General features: G+C 45.9%; 1 protein-coding gene and 1 long non-coding RNA gene across 2 annotated transcripts in view; both read left to right on the forward strand.

The window, feature by feature from the left end:
- kaznb (kazrin, periplakin interacting protein b) overlaps positions 1-21256 on the forward strand; it is a 123126-nt gene that overhangs the window by 48741 nt on the left and 53129 nt on the right. The window lies entirely within an intron of this gene.
- Positions 144-20723, forward strand: LOC116687902 (uncharacterized). Its single transcript, XR_004331658.1, has 3 exons — positions 144-155; positions 18518-18520; positions 20582-20723. It is a non-coding gene; the product is annotated as an uncharacterized LOC116687902 (long non-coding RNA).

A 21256-nucleotide genomic window follows, 5' to 3' on the forward strand; every position in this document is an offset into this window, starting at 1 on the left:
GATTTAACAGTTCCTCATTATCCTCTTAAATGATGGTAAACTAATGTGCTCACTTTCAAATTAGGAATTCATGACATTTTTATTGCATTACTTTCTTGGAACCCAGCTGAGATTAAATGTAGATTAATACAGATCATTTAATCATTATATTGAGTGTATAACCACATTAGTAAGTCAAGGGAAGCTGACTAAAATATGACATCCATCCATCCATCCATCCATTATCCATCCATCCATCCATCCATCCATCCATCCAGTGTTGGAATAAAAACTGACCGGTAGATTAAGAGCTTTGCCTTCTGGCTCAGCTCTCTTTTCGTCATGATGGTGCGATAAATTGAATGTAATAGCGCACCCGTTGCGCCGATTCTCCGACCAATCTGACCAGGATGGAATCTGCATTGTTCCTCTTCAACCCGAGGGTTAACTATCAGCCAAACCATCCTTTCCAGCACCTTGAAGTAGAGCTTTACCAGGGAGGCTGAGAAGTGTGATACCCCTGTAATTGGCACACACCCTCTGGTTTACATTTTGTCAAGGGGAACCACCACCCCAGTCTGTCACACCCTAGGCACCATCCCAGACCGCCATGCAATGTTGAAGAGGCGTGTCAAGAAAGACAGCCCCTCCACACCCAAAGCTTTCAGCATTTCTGGATGGATCTCATCAATCCCTGACCCATCAATCCCCACCAGTAAAATTGACAACAATCCCCCATCGTCCTCCCGCTCTGCCTCTACCATAGAGGGCGTATTAGCTGGATTTAGGAGTTCCTCAAAATGCTCCTTTCACCGCAGTTTCAGCAATGGAAACTTTGAACATTGTCCACTCAGGTTCAATGCCCCCAGCCTCCACAGGGATGCACGCAAAGCTACGCCGGAGGTGTGAGTTGAAAGTCAGTAAGGGGCCTCATCCAAATGTTCCCAATTTACCCACATTACCCATTTGGGCTTACCAGGTCTGGCCAGAGTTTCCCCCCCCCCCCCGACCCAACTCACCACCAGAGGGTGATCAGTTGACAGCTTCGCCCCTCTCTTCACCTGAGTTTCCAAAACATACGGCCACAGATCAGATGAAACGATTATAAAATCGATCATTGACCTTCAGCCTAGGGGGCTCTTGTATCACGTACACTTATGAGCATCCCTATGTTTGAACATGGTGTTTGTTATAGACAATCCATGACTAGCACAGAAGTCCAATAAGAGACAACCACTCTGGTTTAGATCAGGGAAGACATTCCTCCCAATCACGCCTCTCCATGTATCTCCATCATTGCCCACGTGTGCGTTGAAATCCCTCAGCAGAATTATGGAGTCCCCTACTGGGGCCCCATGCAGGACTCCATTCAAGGTTTCCAAGAAGGCCAAATACTCCAAACTCTTGTTTTGTTGTAAACTCCAACGTAGCGGCGCTCAGCCGGGGGCTTGTGAGTATCCCCACACCCGCCCGGCGCCTCACACTCTGGACAACTCCAGAGTAGAAGAGAGTCCAACCCCTATCCAGGAGTATGGTTCCAGAACTCAGACTGTGCGTAGAGGTAAGCCCCACCAGATCGAACTGGTAGCGCTCTTCTTCCCGCACAAGTTACAGCTACTTCCCCCACAGAGAGGTGACATTCCACGTCCGCAGAGCCAGCCTTTGCCGTCCGGGTCTGACGGGTCCCCTGACCTTTACCGTCACCCATGTGGCAGCGCACCCGCCCCCATCAGTTCTTCCCACAGGTGGTGGGCCCATGGGACGGAGAGATAGGCGCCACTTAGCTTTTTTGGGCTGTGCCCGGCCGGGCTCCATGGCAAACCCGGCCACCAGGCACTTGCTGACGAGCCCTCCCCCTGGGCCTGGCTCCATACGGGGGCCCTGGGCTTCCTCCGGGCATAGTCACTTTATCTCCCTCTCGGTGATTCATACAGGGTTGTTGAACCCTTCTTTGTCAGCCCCCTCACCTAAAACCCCTTTGCCATGGGAGACCTTACCAGGAGCACAAAGCTCCCGACAACACAGCCCTCAAGTTCATAGGGACACACACACTTCTCCACCACGATCAGGTGATGGTTCCCGGAGAGGCAAAAATATGACAACAAATTCAAAACAAACTGTCACTACAAAAAGAAAAACAGAAAAAAAGAGATGTGACAGATGCATACAGCAAAAAGAGAAAACAAATACTGTTGCCACCAAGTAAAATGACCTATCTTTATAGCGCTGTTTGCTATTTATTTACTTCCTTTTTTCGTGCTTAATTCGTTTTGTCCTCTGTATTCAAGTTTAGCTGAGTGTTTCAACACTTAATAGCTGAACAGGGCTTAGAACTACTTACTGGCACATTTGGCAGCTTTTGTTTTGCAGTGGCTGGTAATGGCTTTAAATAAATAATGACTCTGGTTATTTGCTTTTGCTTTGTAATGGAATGCAAACCCAGGTACTGAACTGACAGAGTTGCATAGGTTGTCCGTTGGAGCAGAAGTCCTTTGGACTTTGACTTGTGAAAGAGTTTCCACTTCTGAATTTGGCTGCCTAGAGAGCAGGGAGGACAGCTGGACGGCATGTATCCACTTTCATGTCCATACAGGGGCAGAGGAAGATGGCCTGTATTGTTCCAATCACCTGAAATCTTTCCAAGTTTGAGGTTCACCAGGAGGGCATTGTGGTGTGCTACGGATTTCATGTTGCAGCATTCGTTAAGGGTCAGATTTGACAGAAGACAGATGACCCCTGTGTGTCTTACGTCTATTGGCAGAGGTGAAAGAAGTGTAGCCCTGGATGCCAGCTGGAGGGAGCAGTTCTTCAGTTTGGGTGGCAGGTGGCTTCAGTGCCATCACCACACGGCCCTGAGAGAGAATGAGTCTTCAAAATGGCAGGTACACAGTCAAGTGAAGCAGAACCAGAAATAGGAGCTGGAAGAAAGATGCCAACTCTAAGACAGGGTACATCTCCAACAGACATTCCTCTGCACTTAAATTTTCCAGGCAAGCTTTATCTGAATGGAAGTTCACAGAGCTAGTCACTAAAAAACCCAATTCAAGGGGAACTGAGGAGTACTCAAATCGTGACACTAAGCGTTGACTTGCTCACTGGTGTGACACACTGTCTTTTGAGATGGTATTATTCTTATCAGTGAGACTGATATGTCTACATATGGTAATTTGATTCAAGCCAAAGTGCTTGTTTCCTTCCCACCAACTCAAAACAGTCTTTTTTTCCTAGACAATTGTTGTGCCGAAGATGCCAAAGATGCCGTTTAATATAGATTTCCTGTGTCTAGGTCATGGCTAAGGCTAAGAGCACATTATGAGACCGGCTTTTATTGGCTATGGAGTAGAGAGAGAAATTGACTAATGAGGAAATTCCTCATCATTATTGCTCCCTCTTATAGTCTTTTTCTCCCCCATTTCCTTCATATGGGCCCCTCATCATAACATTCTATACAGCAAAGTATTGCTTTTTTCTATCAGAAAAGGAAATGGCTGTAGGAATCTGACATATGGTGGTTCCTACAGAGTAGAGAATTATGTTATGGATCGGGTGAAGTATTGCTTCCTGGTTGTGTTTTATGGACCTACTGGATGTTTCATGTGCATCTGGAGAGAATCAGACTGTAGGTCCAGGATTAGGAAACATACAACAAGCACCTCACTCATGAGGATTTCATTGACTCTGGCTGAGGTTGTAGAAACTGTAAACTGGGATGGAGTTATGCTGAAGTCTGATGATGCCGGGTGTCAAACGGAAGCATGCCCAGCCCGTCCTCACCCAGACAACAACCATATAGGTTGACTACGCAAGAAGCTCATTACGATCAATAATTATCTTTTAGCTGTGAATGTTACACACAGTGACGTATGATGGTGTCATGTTACATCCTCATTTTAGTAGTTTCACCTGATTCCTTTCAACCCAATCCCTAATGTTAATGTAACCCTTACTAAGTATTTTAGTTGCCTAAACTTAACTAGTTCTGTTTAACAGTGTTTAATACAAGTTTAAAACTGCACCCGTTACGTTAAATATAGCAGTCATATGATTACGGTCACGTGATTAATTAAATATTTAAATAAGACACTAAATAAAACGGTCGTATGTGTTGTCTTTGAAAATCAACCTATAAATTTGTTTAGGTATGAGGATGTGTGGGCTTGACACTGCCACACCTCATGTGAGGGAGGATATATATCTCTTATTATTGGCACACGCTGGACTCATGAGTGTAAAAGATTCCCTGTACGTCTGCGGTGAGAGAACGAATGAGTTCTGACAGCGTGTTTAGTATAATTCTCCCAAGTGGGGTGTTTCAAGGCCACTGGCTCAGTGCTGTGGTGTCCGCTTTGCTACAGGAAGTGCAGATAATGATCCGACTTTAAAAAACCCAACTCCCCCATCTCTCTCAAGCCTGCACTCTAAACATCTAACCCTTTGTTTTCACGCTATATCTTCCAAATCCCAAAATTCAAATAATTGCAACTCTAAGAAAAAGAGGAAGAGACAGAGAGCAATGGAGAGTTGCCTTCACAACAGTCTCAGCTCATCCTATTAAAATGCCTCATTGCTTTAGCAGCGGATACTTTTTATTGCTGCTGGTACATATTGTTGCCTTGGCTGCAGTTTCAATCCATTCCCAAAAGAGAATGGACTAGACATAGAGGAAAATGAGTTTTGAAGAAGTGCAGAACACCCCCTGTATCCAGAGGACGCAAAGCGTGACATTCCAGCAGAGCAGAGGATAAGCAGAACACTTTGCCACTTCTCTGAATCATTTGGTTCACGCAGGCCTCTTGCAAGATTGATGGTCTGAAGACATCCTAAACATCAGGATAATACTGTGCACTTTGAAACACCCACACAATCCATAAAATGGCAAATGCATTGCGCTCCGATGTCATTGTTCCACACACCCTCAAGTTATTGAACTATTGTATAAAAAAAATTTAACTATTAGATCTATCACATTACTCAATCTGAAGATAAAATATGTTTTTCAGAATACACTGGAGGACTTGAGCTCAAACTTCTACATTAGTCCTCTGCAGACATCAATTTAGAAGTGAAACCAAACATAGTCCGTGTACATGCAGTATATCAAGTCAGGATGGGATCTTATCTGCCAACTAATTTTCTCTGCAGCCTTTGGGTCATCACTCAAATTCAAAAATCAGATTCATTGATTAGCAACTAAAAGTGAATAAGCAACAGTTTAGATTTTGAGCAAAAATGACAGAAAGATCACTCTTTCTAGCTTCTCTAAATATTAAAATGTAATGGTTTTCAATGATAGTTACTGTAACTGAAGATCGTTTTGGCTGGATTGTTGTTTGGACAAAGCAAGCAATTTAGTGTCATGTTGTGATAAGCATGTTTCACAGTTTTCTCGATGGATTGAGAAAATAATTGTCGGATTACTTTCGAACAATCTTTATATGCAACTTAAAAAGATTTACATTAAAAAATAAATTTACTATACTAACTATTTTATAATCAAATTCGTGGTTCATCAAGCAAAATTGCATAACATTCAACTGTAGCCTCTTAAATGTGAGCATTTTTTGACTTTGACTTTATAGTAAACAAGCAATTTGGGCTTCTGGAAATTGTGATTTCATTGTGAGTAAACAATTACAGATTGCCACAAAACTAGATTGACTTATAATAAAAACAATCATTAGTCATTTCCATATCAGATTACATGTCTGCAACTAGTAGTTGTGGTTGACTTTACATGTTTCTTTCCGAATATATCTTTAGTATATATCTTCACACTGCGACTTAACAACAGATGGCTCTCACTGCAACACACCTCACTGTTTACTTTGTGATGGCATTCCACGAGCACCACTGCTCAGGTTGTTTCCAATTACTCTAAAATGAATCACTTCAGTGTTTGATTCATCATAAGGGAGAACATGGATTTCAGAAATGAGACAGTCAAAGAACGCCATTAAACTTTGGAAAGATATGACTACACTTTGGTACTGTCTGTTTGATCAAAGCTACTTGTTTGGAAACCGTTATCGACCAAAACCAGAATCAAAATGACATTTTTACCCTTATTGTTTTTATTTATTTGTTGTTGTTGTTGTACACATTTCTCTTTTATGTTATGTATTTGATCATGTTCTCTTTTGGTAAAAGCCCATAACCAGTTACAATACAAAACAGTACAACATTACATTTTAATGTTTCTGTTAAAGCATCATCATCATCATCTCCCCAGGCCCCCTGAAATGTTGACATAAAGCATATAAGTGGGCTCCATCCCTGAATTATTTTTGGTCTACAGCCTGAAGGCATTAGTGTTGAAAGCCCGCCTCTGTTTTCTCTTGCTGAGGAGGTTCTACACAAATATTTATCAGGTCACCAATTACTGTACCCTGTGTGCTCAGGCATATACACACACAAACGTGCTGTGGCTCTGTTGAGATGGTTGTGTATATGCATTACAGTAAATTTGTTTATTGTTTGCAATAAGTGTCTGGCTACATTTTTTTTTTACCTCAAACCAAATGGGCTCCACCAAGCAGGAAACAGGGCGGTGTTTCTCAGAGTTTAGTTACATTTGAAGCATGTTTGTGCATTGCTGTTTTAGAGGAGGCAGTTCAAAGAGGCATCTTTATCACCATGCCTCTTAAAGTTGCTCACAGCTAGTGGGTAGCCGGCTCAATGGCCAGAGAGATTGCTTTCTTTTTCTTAAAAGCATCTATTTTCAACCTCAATTTTCTACATAAAAGGATCTAATTACCTACCACACGTTAATCTCCAATATGTGATGGATTAATTACACTCATTGTTTCCTTTTTAAAATTAGGATACATGTGCATCCACAATAAAAAACAAACCACCAAAAATAAACCTGCTAATCTATTTCAGCTAATGGAATTCCAAATTGACTACATCTATGCATGGCCTACTCAATGAAATTGCCATGGGCCATTTGATCCTGAATTATGCAAATTGCAATGAAAATAAGAATGAAACTATCTGCTGTTTCTATTTTCTTCAGCATTTCTCTTTAGCTTCACAATATCTGCTTCCCATACTGAGGAATAGGGTAAAGAATATAAAAAGCTGTGTTGATATTCCCAGCAGGCTATTGTTGATTTGGACTCATCTTTTGTATCAACATTGTTTCAGTTTTCATGCATAGCAATAAGACAAATTAATCTGTATGGCTCCACGCTGCAGGCCTTCACTTTGTTGATTGACTGGCTTTGTGTATCTTCACCATTTGGCTGTCCCATGCTTTGTAATATGAATATTGCAATCCTTTCATTCTGTATCTGTGGGTACTCCTGTACATATACTCTTCTATTGAAATTTCCATAAGTGGAGCATACGTAAGAAAAATAAAATTTCTATTCTATTTAATTTATTATTGGAAAAAGCTGTATGTTTAATAAAGTAAGTACATACTTAAAGTAAAGCAAATAGGTAAGTAAATAAATAAAAAATGTAATGTTTTTCATTGACACATCATGGTTAAACTGTGCATCATGTTTTGGACAATAAAGTTTAGTCACCAATGTCGATTGGACTTTCACAGTAATTATTAAATTTTCTTCACGCTTACATTGTTTTATATCTCAGGGTGACTAGCTGTTTTCTTTTTTACCACTCACAGCATTATTTCTTTAGACTTAACATGATGTGGGACAGTCAACAGTTTAGACTGTCCTATATTTACTGTTAATGTTTTGTCTATTGTCTAAATTCAAACTGTTATTTTTTTTAAACTGTGTCCTGGCTAAAACAGATTTTTAGGTGGTATTAATCACACCCAACATTTTTACCTTCAAAAGGTGGTTTAGTATTGGATGATACAGCAGAAGCTGAGATATCTCAACTTGAAGTTGCTGGTATAGGTTCGAAGTCTGAATATTCTAAATCTTATACTACCCATAATTCAAATTGATTGCTGCCTGATAAATAACCAGCACAGACTCTCAGAGGCCTCGCAGACCTAAGGTCTGCTGTTTGTCAAGTTTTTGGAAATAAGATTATTAACATTTTTGTTTTGTTTGGTAATATGGACCACTGAAGTGCAGTAAATAATGAAACGATAATGGCCTTTAAGCAACAAGGCTCTGTAATCTATTTTTGTGGTAGTCTAATAAAACCACCCTGAACTTAATCCTTACTCCAAGAAGGTTATATAGAGATGTGTTGTTTCAATGTAGCCTAATAGACATTTTTGAGGTTTTTTATACTGAGAGGTGTTTCTAACATTTACGCTTATTGATATGAATGGGGCAACCTACAGCTCATTCTTGCTATTTGTCTTTGCATGTAATGCAGGCCTTTTAAAAAAAAAAAAATCTGCTGAGATAACCCTAGCTATGTCATCAGTGTTGTAGTCTAAGACTTGTACACTAAAGCCTCCAGAAGACATTTCAGGAAGACATGGTGGTGTAGTACTCCTTGTGACTACTTCGGCATGTTTAATATTACTCCTCTGTCGTCTGGTATTACTGCCGCTGCCACTCTCTAGTATTGGCCCTCTCACACTTAGGACGACAGCTCAGACAACTAGCCCTAAGTGATGGAATCTTCCATTCGGGCCACCGAACAATGAGTTCCATTCAACATGGCTGCCATCACTTGAAGTGGTGTGGTTTTTTTTGGACGGGGGTTTCAGATTCAGGGGTTTCCCAAAGACTCCCCTAATTAACCACGGCAAGAGACTCCGTTACTCTCTCTGTCCGGGAATGTGCTCCCAAACCCCCAAGTATGCGTCTGTTCCTTCCCTGCAGCAAAACCTCCTAATTTTCAAAATATGTGCACCAGACACACTAATGAGAACAAAACTAAAACAGTTTATTTCATGGTATTACACACTTATCTGCTGTGGCGGGATAGTAGCTGCCTGCTATACCTGTGTGTTTTACTGAGTGAATTTACCTGGGGGTCTGGAAGGTACTGGTGCTATGATACATTTTGTCATGGCTTTTGTGTGTCAGCTGAGACAGGCTCTATTACTTTCCCTTTATGAGGTTAATGTGTGCCACAGGGCTGCTTTTCCAAAGAACTGGTCAGAACAAGCTGGGGGGGTGTAATTTACTGTGGATCTTAAGGAAAACTAGAAAAGAAGGAGAGGTGATACATATTGGTGGTTATGAGAACAGAGAGGAGATGAGGAGTTTAAGACCTAGCTCCATTAATAGTCCCTGTGTGCTGCTGAATTGATTTTGAGGTCAGTCCATAAAGCACACTGCCTCAGCACTGTACTAACAGTGGCATCATTATGGTGTTATTAGTGAAGAGGGGGAGGACTGGCAGTAAGTGTAGGCTGGCAGGACTGTGGGAGTAATTTACAGGTGTGTTAACCACAGCTGCTGTTAGAGACAAGAGCCGAGGTGGTGGTCAGACCGCTGCTGTTAGCCAATTAGCTTCAGAGGGTACCTGTACTGTGTGAGTTTGTTTTGTCTTTCTCATAAATTCATTTTTTGCGTGCATATTGTGGGCTCACTTTGCTGTCACATGAGCCTCAAGCATAGAGTTACACATGTAGAACTACAGTGTATAGCTAACTGACTGGGATCATACTGAAAAAAATTATCTTACACTTAATATTCAGATAATGGACCAAATAAGGCATTAACATGAAAGCCGGACTTTAATGTTGTAGTTGGCTGACGTGAATCAAATTTTAATAGCTTTATATAACTATAGTATTTTAATCTATGACAGGATTATATGTTTTATGTAAGATCTCAAACTTACAAATAACTAGTAACTAGCTGTTAAGTAATTGCTATGCAGTAAAAAGTATAATATTTCACTCAATGTGGAGAAGCAAAAAAAAGCAGCAAAAAGGGAAATCCTTAATGTAATTTCCCCCAAACCCCTCCCCCGGGGGGAAAAGATTCACCCCATTTTTTCAAAAAAAACAGCTACTTGTACTCCTTTCCTTTGTGTGTTTTGGGCCTTGAAACCTCATGGTTCCGTATGTTCTTTTTCGTATAGGTTTCCGCCCTCTGGGGCTACGCTTTTGGGTTTAACCCTTCGCCATGCGCAGTCGTGAAGATTTTTTTTCCCCCCCTAGGTCCAGCTCCCCCCCTCAACTACGTCCCTTTACTGCATTTACAAAAGGGGGGACCCTTTTTTGACTCCCACTTTTTTTTCAACTTCGCAGTATGAAGTAAAGCTAAAGACCTTCCCCCGGTGCCGTGTTGCCCCCCTTTCCGGGGAACCCGGCTCCCCCCCTTTCCCGCCGCCCCTCCCCCCCCGGTTGCGGGGCCCTCCCTTTGGGTGCCGTTCACCCCCCGCCAGGCTCTCACCCGCCACGCCTCCTGCCTTTTTGGGGCCCCCCCTGTCGTCAAAAAGAGAAACTCGACGGGGGGAAAGCTTTTCTGGTTTTGCCAGGCGGGCCCGGGGACGGAGACGGCACTGGAAACAGACAGGCCCCGGGGGCCCCCGGGAAACCCGTGGGGGGAGGGGGCTTTTTTCCGACGAGCATTTCCGCTAAATTCCCCCTTTTTCGGGAAAAGCCCCTCCCCCCGGTTTTCCCCCTCCCCCCCTCTGGGAGGGTCCCCCCCCCCCCCTTTTGGGGGGGGGGTTGGGCCCTCGAAAACGGCATTGAGCTTTCCCCGGCTGGAGCCCCTTCCCCGGCCCCGAACGGCCGGGGGCACCCCCCCAGGGGCCCTTTCCCCCTTTTTGGCCCAAAACCCCTCCAGCCTCCACCGTAAGGCTCTCTTCCCCGCCCTGCCGGAGTCATAAGGGGGGCGGGGGAGCTTAGAGGCATACCCTTTTCCCCCGGGGAGTGCCCCCCCCGCTCCGGGCCTTTTGAGGGGGTTAAATGTTATGCCCAGGAGCCGCCCTTTTCCCCGGGGCCCCCACTCGGGCCCGCGCTTGCGGAGTTTTCCCGGCCATTTGGGGAGGAGGCTTTCTCCCACCGGGGGAAAATTTAAAGGCCCCCTCTCTCGCTATCCCCCGTTTACTGGGGTTTCGGGCGAAAACGGCCGGCGGGTTTTTTTTCCTTCAGTCCCTCCCCTGGAGGGGACCCTTTTGGCGCCCCCATTTTGTTTCCCCAAAAGCTATTTTCTTGGCCAAAAGGAAGCCCACCCCCTCCCTCCCCCAGGATCAAGTGTTTGCCAAGTAAATGCCGGGCCCCCCCCTTTTTCCCCCAGGGGGGGCGGCACAAAAAAACACCCTTACTGGCCTCCGCCCCCCCTCCGCGATGGCCCCCTCCCCCCCCGGCCCCCTTTCCCCTCGGAGCTTGCCACGGGATTGGTAAGGCTTAAACCCCACCTTACCAAACCCACGGCGCCCCCCGGGGCGCGGCCCCGGGGATGGTTTGGCGACGGGGGCCCGCGAAACATTGGCTCCACATTTCCCCAGCTGCCACGGCAAAAGGGGCAGTTTTCTGTGGGTTCCCTAGCCCCCGAGGGGCCCCTTTTTGGGCCCGCCCTACAACTGCCACGCCCCTCTTTCCCCATAAACCCGGCGGGGGACGCCGAGCTCCCTTGGAGGTTCGGCTCGGGGAAGGCTCCCCCTCAACGCCCCACCGCCCCAATAAACCGTCAAAAGCGGAAGCGCCCCGCAGATCGGCTGGGGCCCCTGCGTTTCCCCAAAGCTTGGGCCTTTGGGGGGCCCCCCCCCAAGTCCCCCTCCGCAGGGGAAAACCCGATCCCACACGGCCGTCACCTGCACGGGCCGGGGGCCTTTAACCCGGGCCCCCTTTTTTTCCCCAACCCGCCTCCCGAGCCCCCCACAAGCAGCAGCGGGCGGGGGCAAGACGGGACGTGGGGATCGCTGCCCCTTTTCACTGAGATTTGGAAACAAAGGGCCTTTAAGGGCCACTCCCCTCACTCAAAAAACATCCCTGTTTGCTCTAAACGGGGCACGGTTATGACAGTTTTCCCCCCCAAAGCACACACCGGCCCCGTCCCAGCGGGGCGCCACTGCGTCCGCTGCGAGGCAGGGGAAAATGACGTCCTCCCACGGGGACGACACGCTTGTCCACCCACCTCCCCAGGGCCCATGCCGGCGGGGCGGGGGGGGGGGTTTAACCCATTGCCCGCTCCCCCCCACACGGCGGCGCCCGGCCACTCCCCTTTTTCAAAAAAAAGCCTCCCATGGGCTGGGCGAGGGGCGATCAGGGTTTTCCCCCCCAGCGGGGGATGGGCTCTGCCCCCCCCTTTCCCCTGTGGGTTAAACACTCAGACTTTTCCCCCTCGCCACTTTAAGAGTGCAGCGCGGCAGGGTTGGCTTGACAAACAGGACTCGTGGAGGTCAAAGCTGATAACAGGGGGGTTTAAACCTCCAGTTGCCCCCCCCCCCCGCCCCCTTTCGCGGGTGTTTTTTAGACACGGTTAAATCCCCGGCAGAGCCCAAGAAAATGATCGATTTAAAGGGGGTTTTGTGGCGAGGGGAGCAAATTTCCCCGTCCCCCCCGGGGAAAAAAACCCGGGGGTTTTTTTATTTCCGCTTTTTTCTCCCCCCGAAGAAGCAAGGACGGGCGTCCCTCCTCGCCCTTCGAAATTAAACCGGTATTTTCATGGAGCCCCCTTCCACATGCTACCACGGAAGGGTTTTGGGAATTGTGCGCCCCAAAAAAATTTTTTTTAACCACCCGGGGGATTGAAAAAACGCTTTTTTTTCCCACCAATCTTTTCCCGGCACAAAAAATTCCTGCCTTCCCCTTTCCCAAGGGGGCCCTTTTTCCCATTTCAACCGGGCTCCCGTTCGGATACTCACTAGCCCCCCGCCCCTTTTTCCCCAAATTGCATGGAAACGGCGCTCCAGCCTCAAACGGGAGGGGCATCAGGCCCCCCCCCCCTTTTTACTTGGACGACTGCTCCATTCCCCCCCCTTTGGGGGAAGGGCGGCCCTCCCCCCCACTTGGGGGTTCGCAGCACTACAAAGGGGGTTTTTTCCAAAAAATTGGAAAAAAGAGCGCCCTCGTCCCCCCCACAATGGGTTTTTTTATTTTTGGGGGGGAGACATGACCCTCGACACATGGACCCAGGCTTAAGAAACCGAGGCGGGGAAGCCCTGACTTCTCTTTGTCCCGTTTCCCGCCCGGGGCGCGCCCTTGGCCCAGGCGTCAGTTATGCGGCTTTTGGGGCGGAGGGTCCCGGCACACACGTGGGCCCCCGGGGGTTTTCCCCACATGGGGGAAAAGCCCAAGGGGTTTGGTTTTCCCCGCCAGCGGCTCGACCCCCTTCCCAAAAATGGGGGAATGTGCCATCCCTCATTCCCTCCAATAACCGGGCATACTGGGGGAGCCCCCAAAACCCCGGTTTTTCCCCGGGGTTTCCCCCGGGCCAAGTGACGTCAAAATTGAGGGTTTGGACACGGGCCCGGCCCCTCACTGGTGGGGGGGAATGGGGCGGGGCAAGGTGGGGGGGAGGGCCCCCGGGCCCTCCTCCCCTTTCCCCCTCACATAAACTGCCTGGAGTTTGCCCACGGTGTTAAAGGGGGTTTTTAAAAAACCCCTTTAAAATTTTTGGTGACGGGGAGGACTTTTTTGTAGTCCCGGAGGGACAACATCAGGGCGGCGGCATTCAAAAAGGGCCGGGGCGGTTTCGCTCACCCCGGCTGTTAGAAAAGCCAGACCCCGGGGCCTCCCGTGGGCGCACAGCCCCCGGCTGTCCTAAAAACCCGTATTTTCCCCCGGGTTTTAAACCCGGGCACCCGTTTATGTCGAGGGGGGGTTTCCCAAAAAGAGGGGAGGATTGAATCCCACTACTTTAAAAGGGGTTATGGAGAAGGTTGGGGGAAGCGGAGGGGGGAAATCGGTTCGTTCACGAGAGAAAAACCCCTTTGCACACGGGGGTTTTTTCCTTGACCCGCGGGAAAAAACCCCCTTCCCCTCGGCGTAGACGTTCCCAAAAACCCGGGCCCCAAAAACCCCTCCTTATGCTTTTCCCCCCGGGCCCCCTGTCTCTCCCCCTCCTGGGGGCGCTCCCGGAGGGGGATCTGTTATTGTTCTGGTGGAAAGGGAGGCACGGCGGTCCGGGTTTTCCCCCAACCCCGTTCAGCGCTGGGGGCTCCCCCCGGGCGATTCCGTGGCGGAGAAAAAACCACTATCGCAGTTTAAAGGTGCGATCTTTCACCCCCAGTGAAAACCCGAGGCTTTGGGGGGTTTTCTGAGGGGGGAACGTTCCCGAGATTGGGCTTGCCCCCCCCCGTGGTACGCACTTTTTCCGGGGCCTCCAGAGCCCCCTCTACCTAGCGGTCCCGCAGGGCGTTTGGCTCCCTTTCCAGGCTGGTGCACGGGAGGGGGGGACGAAAGGACCCCACACCCGTGCCCCCTACCTCCTTTCTGACGTACCCTAAAAACTCGGTGGATAATGTTTTGGGCCCCAAATCTCCCGTCAAAGCTACCCCACACCCATTTATTTTTCCCACAAAGGTTTCGGGGGAGAGGATTTTTTTGGACCCCCGGGTTGAAAGCTTTTCCCTTTAAGGGGGTTGGCTCAAAAAACCGGCTTTTCGCCCCCTCCCCCCCCAAAGGGGACCTGTTTGGGTGCTGGGGGGGCCCGGGGGGAAGCCCCCCTTTGAGCCCAAACCCCGGCTTCGCTCAAAAGCTTTTCGTTAAGACAAAGGGGGGGGCCCCTTGCCCAAAAGTGGGGCCCAAAAGAGGTTTTGGATTTTATGTGAAACTGTCATTTTTCTCCGCCCTTTCCTCTCCTTAGAGGGGGGGGGGAGCGCAGCCAATTACGGGAAAACCCCCCTTTACACCAAAAGACTTTAACTAGTTTTTTTGGGTAAAGGGTTTTTTCCCCCCTCGTTTTTTTTTTTTCCCCCCCCTCCCCCCCAACGGTGGGAGGGGCTTCCCCCCCGGTTGGTCCGGTGCGCGCCCCTGCCACAATACATTTTACCGGGGGAAAAAATATTGGGGAAAATCGCAGCTTTTTGTCCCATTAAAGAGAACACCCCCAAAAGGATCACCCCCTCTAAAAAACGGTCTTTCTCACGGGCGGGGCGAGGCTTTTACCCAGGGTTTATACTGGGAAGGGAAAAAAGGCCCCCCCAAGCCCTTGGGGGCCCACTCTACGAGGGCTCTGCGGCCTGGGGCTCTAAAAAAAGGCTGGCATTTAGCCGAATTTGCGCGGCAGCCTCCGGGGTTTCCCATTCCCCCTTTCCCTCCCCCTTTTATTGCGAGATATTCTGAATCTTCCAGGGTTCCCCTGGGGTTTTGTCCCGGCAGTGACGCGAAAATTCCGCGCGGGAAAATGTGCAAAAAAAAAAAAAAAAAAAAAAAAGCGGATGCCTTGGGGGTGCCAATCTCCTTCCACTAGGGCGGAATAAAACCCTGTCTGTTTGTCTCCCCTTTCCCCTGTTGGGGTATTTTTTGGAGCCCACAGTTTTATTCATACATTGTCTTTAATCTGTTGCATGCAGGAGGTAATCATTTTCTCCCCGGGTTGCATGCGCGACGGTTTAAATCAGGGCCTTTTAAACCCCCTTAAACCCATTGTATACTGCATCATATTGCGGGCCACTAACCCTTTGGGCCCACGCCATTGGCGGGGCAGGCTTTTTTCGGGAAAAATTGGACTCTGACTAGCCTCTGTACATTGTTGCTGGGCAATGTGGTGTTTGTTCGGCTTGTGGACCTTGTGCCGCAGGTGGCATTGACTACATCAGCTTCGCCCTAACCCAATAGCGTAGCCCTTAGAGGGCGAAGCCTATACGAAATAGAACGTTAGTTACTTTGGTAACTCCAGATTCTATTAGTATAGGCGTAGCCCTCTAAGGTCCGGGCCACCTGCTCCTAGAACATTAGTTGAAGAAAAGCTGATGTTTTGGGAGTCGAACAACGGGTCCGCTCTGTATATATGCAGTAAATGCGGACGTAGTTGAGGCCCGAGCTGGACGCTAGGGCGGGAAAGAAAATCTTCACGACTGCGCATGCGCAAAGGGATAAACTATCAAAGTGTGCTCTGAAATTACAGCTAATTTCTCAGAGGTTTATGGTTCCAGGTCTGTAGCGTGTTTTGCAAGAGGGAATGTGGCAATTTGAATCGTTCCAGATATGTCATCCATCTCACACGGATAAACTGTTTGGACATCTTAAGCAACACTGCACACACACACACACACACACACACACACACACACAAAACTCTCTCTCTCTCTCTCTCTCTCTCTCTCTCTCTCTCTCTCTTTCTCTCTCTCCCTCCCTGTGACAACAGTTCAGCCCTTTGTACCCCATCATCTGAGTGTTTTCGTTTTTGTTGGGGGCCCAAAGAAGAGGGAAATGTTGAAAGGCAAGCCTTTTGGTGTCTGTGCATTATGGTGCCCGCTTTGTTTTCTTAGGGCTGGAGGGTTTTTCCAAATTTTTAAAAAATTCCCCTGAGTTAAAAAAGCCCCCCAGTTCAGTGTTTTTGTGTTTACAAACCAAACGAAAATTTGCCAAAGATTTATCCCCTTTCCAGGCAATTTTTCTTAGTGTGCTTATGGGAAAATTTTGTTAGCTGCTTTTGTTTTCCTAAAAAAGGAGAGGAGAAAAAAAAAAAAAGAGGAAGGAAACACGGCAACTAAAAAATTACAAAGAGAGAGGATGGAACGACAAGATGACTGAAAGGGTAAAACTTGAATTTAGAGATCAATGAGCGCGAGGGAAAAAGGCAGAAAGGCCTGTGGGAGGGGAATGGTGTGTGGTAATACACCTCCAGACCTTAATTGGTTTGAATGAGCAGGCTGGAGAGGCTCTTCCATCAGGCTGGGGATGAGCAGACTGTCAGGTGACAAGCCGTAGAAGAGAGAACTAATTGGTTCCCTCCTTCAGACACAGCTCCTGTCTTTCCTCATGTAGCTGAGAGAAACCATGGTTATGTGGTTGACTGAGTGGGCTGCTGCAAACCCAGAGCCTAATTGTTTAGATCATTGTTAGATCTGCTTGTTTAGAAAAATGTGCTCACAGGCATAAACCAAGCTCTCATCTATGCTCAGATATTGCTTTTCATTTTTATTTGAACCCACATCAACATGGCTACCTTTTCTTCTTATCAATTACGTGTGCTTGTTGCTTAAAAATTACAATTCACAAATTGTTGAGCTACTGAAAGAAGTTGAAGTGGCAGTTAAAATGGAAGGGATAATAATAATAATAATAATAATAATAATAATACTTTTTTTGAAGGGCACTTTTCATTGTTAAAATCATTCCCAAAGTGCTACAGAGTCAAACAAGATTAAAAACAGAAAAAAGGCTGAAGTGTAAATGCAAGTGTATGAGTATTGAGTGAAGAAGTAATAAATCAATAAGATGTTTGTCTGCGCCCTCTAGACAAATAGAAGCGTTTTCTGATCAGCAGGGTGACATACTGTAATTTCCCTGTGCCTCGCAAAACCGCAACAAATCACTGCTGAAATGTTGAATGAATGAATGAATGTTGTTTTACAATGTGACAACACTAGGTTTGGTTAAGTTTAGGCCCCAAAACGGCTTGGTCAGGTTTAGGGAAAGATAATGGCTTGGGTTAAACTGACTGCTTAAGGAACCTTTATTGTCATGGTTACAATAATTAACTTTCTTAACGTCAAATGGAAATGGGGAATCAAACATCAATCCCCTGTGTTAAAGTCCAATGGATTGTTCTCACACCCATCCACCTTAACCTCCTCCTTACACAGAGTTTATCGCTCTGTAAGAATGTCTACTGACTTTCTTCTTAGCTCCTGTCACAATTATTGTGGCCGCTAAAAGGCATGGTCAAATAAATGTACAGAGACCTTGTTTTGGTGCTCTTGCTGAAACAATGTATGTCTCAAAGTATTGTTTGAAGTGAATGTGCTGAAAGAAGTTTTTTTAGTTTTTTTTTCAAAATTTTAGTGTAGACGATAAACTTAGTTGGATGGTTCAGATGAAGTGAAAGTCATGAAAGAATTGAGTGCCAGTCCAAGTGTACAAACTAAAAGAAGGTGTCAGCCGAAGTGGAGCTCTGAAAGCAGTTGGAGTAAATTGTGCTGTAGAAGTTTGTTGTTGTTGTTCAAAAGTGAAGGTACTGAAAGGAGTTGAAATGATCTGATCCAAAGAAAGAGATGGGTGCAGTAAAGAAATGTTTCCAGAAAATAATGTCCTGGACAATAATAGCAAAGAAAGAAATAGAAGTCTGCCTGTACTGTAAACACATCTCTTACAGTGCTTACATTATCTCAGCACACATTCTGTCGATTTATCTGATTTCTGCACTTGTACAATGCTGGTTAAGTACTCTCAGGGGAGCGGAGCATATTGACGTCATTTGATTTCTCCGACAAGGGTGTGAGATACTGAAGTGGCTGTTAAAATGCAGACTGTGACTGCAAGGGTGTATCATTTTCTTGTTCAAATGGGCTCTTGGTATTGAAGGAAGTGAAGACACTGTTGCTTCTGTACTGTATGTTCCAAGTAGATCCTTTAATACTGCTGATATCAAAGGATTACAGCGAGATTGTTTTGGGCCTTACATATGTCTCAGTGTCACTACTTCGTATTAGCTTTCTAATACAGTCTACTTCAACTGTCTGATTAAACAGCTGGAGGTCCTGGCTTAAGAAAAACTGGAAGCCAGCAGTGAATCAGTGTTTTTAGCCTGTACAGGAATGTCCCATCTGCCATTCTGGGATAGATAATAAGGCAGGATCTTTGGGTTGGTTAAACTAGCAGGGGATGGGAAAGGACATCGCAGGATGGTACAGGGTAAGCTTTACCATAGTTGATGAGGAGAGTAAGGTGGGGGATGGAAATCACGAAAGGGCGTGCCGTGGATTGGCCCCCATTGTAATCTGTGTCCCAATTCCTCCTCTGGGATCCTCAGAGCTGTAAACTGATGCTGCAGCAACTGTGGAAAGCTTAAGACTGAAAGTGTAAACTGAAAGAGATAATGCAAACACTAAAGGACAGATATGGATTTTTCCTTTGTGTTGAGGGCTGAGAAGATCTATACCATGGGAACTGCATGGGCCCGAGACGAATAGAGGTACAGCAGCAATGCATTACTTTTCTTACCAAGGTCAGAAATGCAGCGTCACCATCATGCAGCTGCAGTGCAGTAACTTTTGATTTATGAGGTTTTGTTCTGCAGCCTTGTAATGACAGATGCATGGATATGAACATACAATGCTATCATTTAACCTTGTCATCAGCAATATGTGGATATTGGATACTGAAGCCTGTGCTATGCCTGTGTGCGTATGTATGTGTTTGAGCAGGGGCGAATGCACATGATTGCGTGATACGTGTCCATTAATTAAGTTTGTGGCACGAGTGCAGAGGGGGGCGGGGGGAGGTGTGTGTGGTGTGTGTGTGTGTGTGTGTGTGTGTGTGGAAGGGGGGGGGACTGATACTGATGCTTTAATTGTTATGTACCTTTTATATCTGTGGGTCCTACAGCTTCATGATAATGTACTCCAGCAATTAGCTAAACTTATTAACTTAAAATTATTGTGATAATGGTAGTTCTATTGCCCTTGCCATTGTTATAATGAGCTTTCTAAATTTGTTTAAATATTTCTTCATGCGTTTGATGGCTTTGCCATTTCCTGACATTCTTAAGCACTAAATTAGCCTGTTTAGGTCAAGTCCTGCTGATCCAACAGCAGCCAGCTGCTCTGACATTTCTAGGCCAGAATCAGGTAAGATGAAGTATGGTTAATTTAAGAAAGGCCAGTTACCCACTGACTTTGTTATTTCAGAGCACTTGGGTGTTTAAAGACTCACTTGAGCTTTAGCAGAGTTTGTTTCATCTTTTTTAAATTACTTACTGTAAATGTGGCTACTGTATATGTATGTACTGTATGATATCTTTTGCCCTTTTATTTATTCTATTGTAAAACTAGAACTGCTGGTGTATACAATCTTTATCAGTTCCACTGAAAGATGAATTGAAAATATTTATTTTTTACTTTACATTTTTGTGCCTGCTACATGTTTGTCAAAGTCTCAGAAAGCTCACAAAGTATTTCAATGTTTCATTGTATTTTTATCTTAGAGTGGTTTATAGCTGTATTAATAGCTGTACCTAGGCTGTACGATTTTAAAGGTACACTGCTCAGGGTTTCCCAGAGAAATCTTTTGAGCCAAAATGGTAAGCCATCTGGATCCTGACACATCTTGTCTAATGAGCATTGTAGTTAGTATATTTAGCCTAATTAAGCTTAACCAATAGTGAGACACGTTAGATGGCATCCACTGTGTGAGAGAGCACCTCTGCATTCATCCTAAAGGTTATGTATTGGTTAGGTCTTTGTTTTAGGAAAGATGGTCCACCACCACTACAAAACACTGCAGGAAACCCTGCTGCTATCCATTACATACATACATTTTATAAAATGTTATGTACTAATCATAAACATAACACTGTTATCTCTCGGCCAGCTTGTTATGAAAGCACTCCTTGTAAAAAGTGTAGTGGAAAGCATAACGAATACTTCAGAACTGATGTAGAGAATGTTGCAAATGTGCCATAGTAGTGGGGGTGTCACAATTCTCCAAATCCATGATTCAACTCAATTTTCGATTTTTTTCAGAAGTGTCCGCAATTCCACAATAAGAGCCACTAGATGGGAGTGGAGTATTTTACAACAACAGTTTGAGGTGCACTTGAATGCACCCTAAGTCACGATGTCCTGTCAGAGCCGTAGACTGTATGGTCAGAGCTAGTCTATATCCACCACGTTCCACTTCCAGAATTGCTCCGTTGCTGCCGGAAGCTCCGCCGGATGTCACTCTTTTCGGCCGGATGTCCATTACCTTACGCTTTTTTTGAGTTGGAATTTTAAACTCTGTTGATTTATGAGGACTACTCCTCAGAGGTCTGCAGGGTCCAGACAGCTAGCTAGACTATCTGTCCAATCTTAGTTTTCTGTTGCACGAATTAAATAATTTTTGAACGTACACATGTGCCCCAAAACAGGTTCCTTTTTAAGGCTATTTTGCAGCTGCACCATGGCTCTGTGCTGCGCTTAGCATGACGATTGGGATTGGTTTAAAGAAATGCCAATAAACCAGAACACGTTTCTGTCTGTCTGTTTCTGTGGACTAGCGCTGTGGAGGAGGGTTTGCAATGCGAGACTAGGTCGGAGTCATCCATGGGAGTTGACACGCTTTACTGTTCTTCATCTCCGACTCTGTCTTTGGCCTTTATCTCTCTACCTGCCCGTAAGCTACACTTTTTGATTTAAAATTGAAATCGTGACACCCCTAAATAGTAGTAGCAGCATTTAATAGAAAGTACCATGAATATATTCTTAACCTATGGCCAACAGAAACTGAATTTGAATCATTTATATTTGAATTTGAATTGCTAAACTTGAATAATTGCATTGAAAA

The sequence above is a fragment of the Etheostoma spectabile genome, chromosome 4 (genome assembly GCF_008692095.1).
Source record: "Etheostoma spectabile isolate EspeVRDwgs_2016 chromosome 4, UIUC_Espe_1.0, whole genome shotgun sequence".
NCBI classification, from domain to species: domain Eukaryota; kingdom Metazoa; phylum Chordata; class Actinopteri; order Perciformes; family Percidae; genus Etheostoma; species Etheostoma spectabile.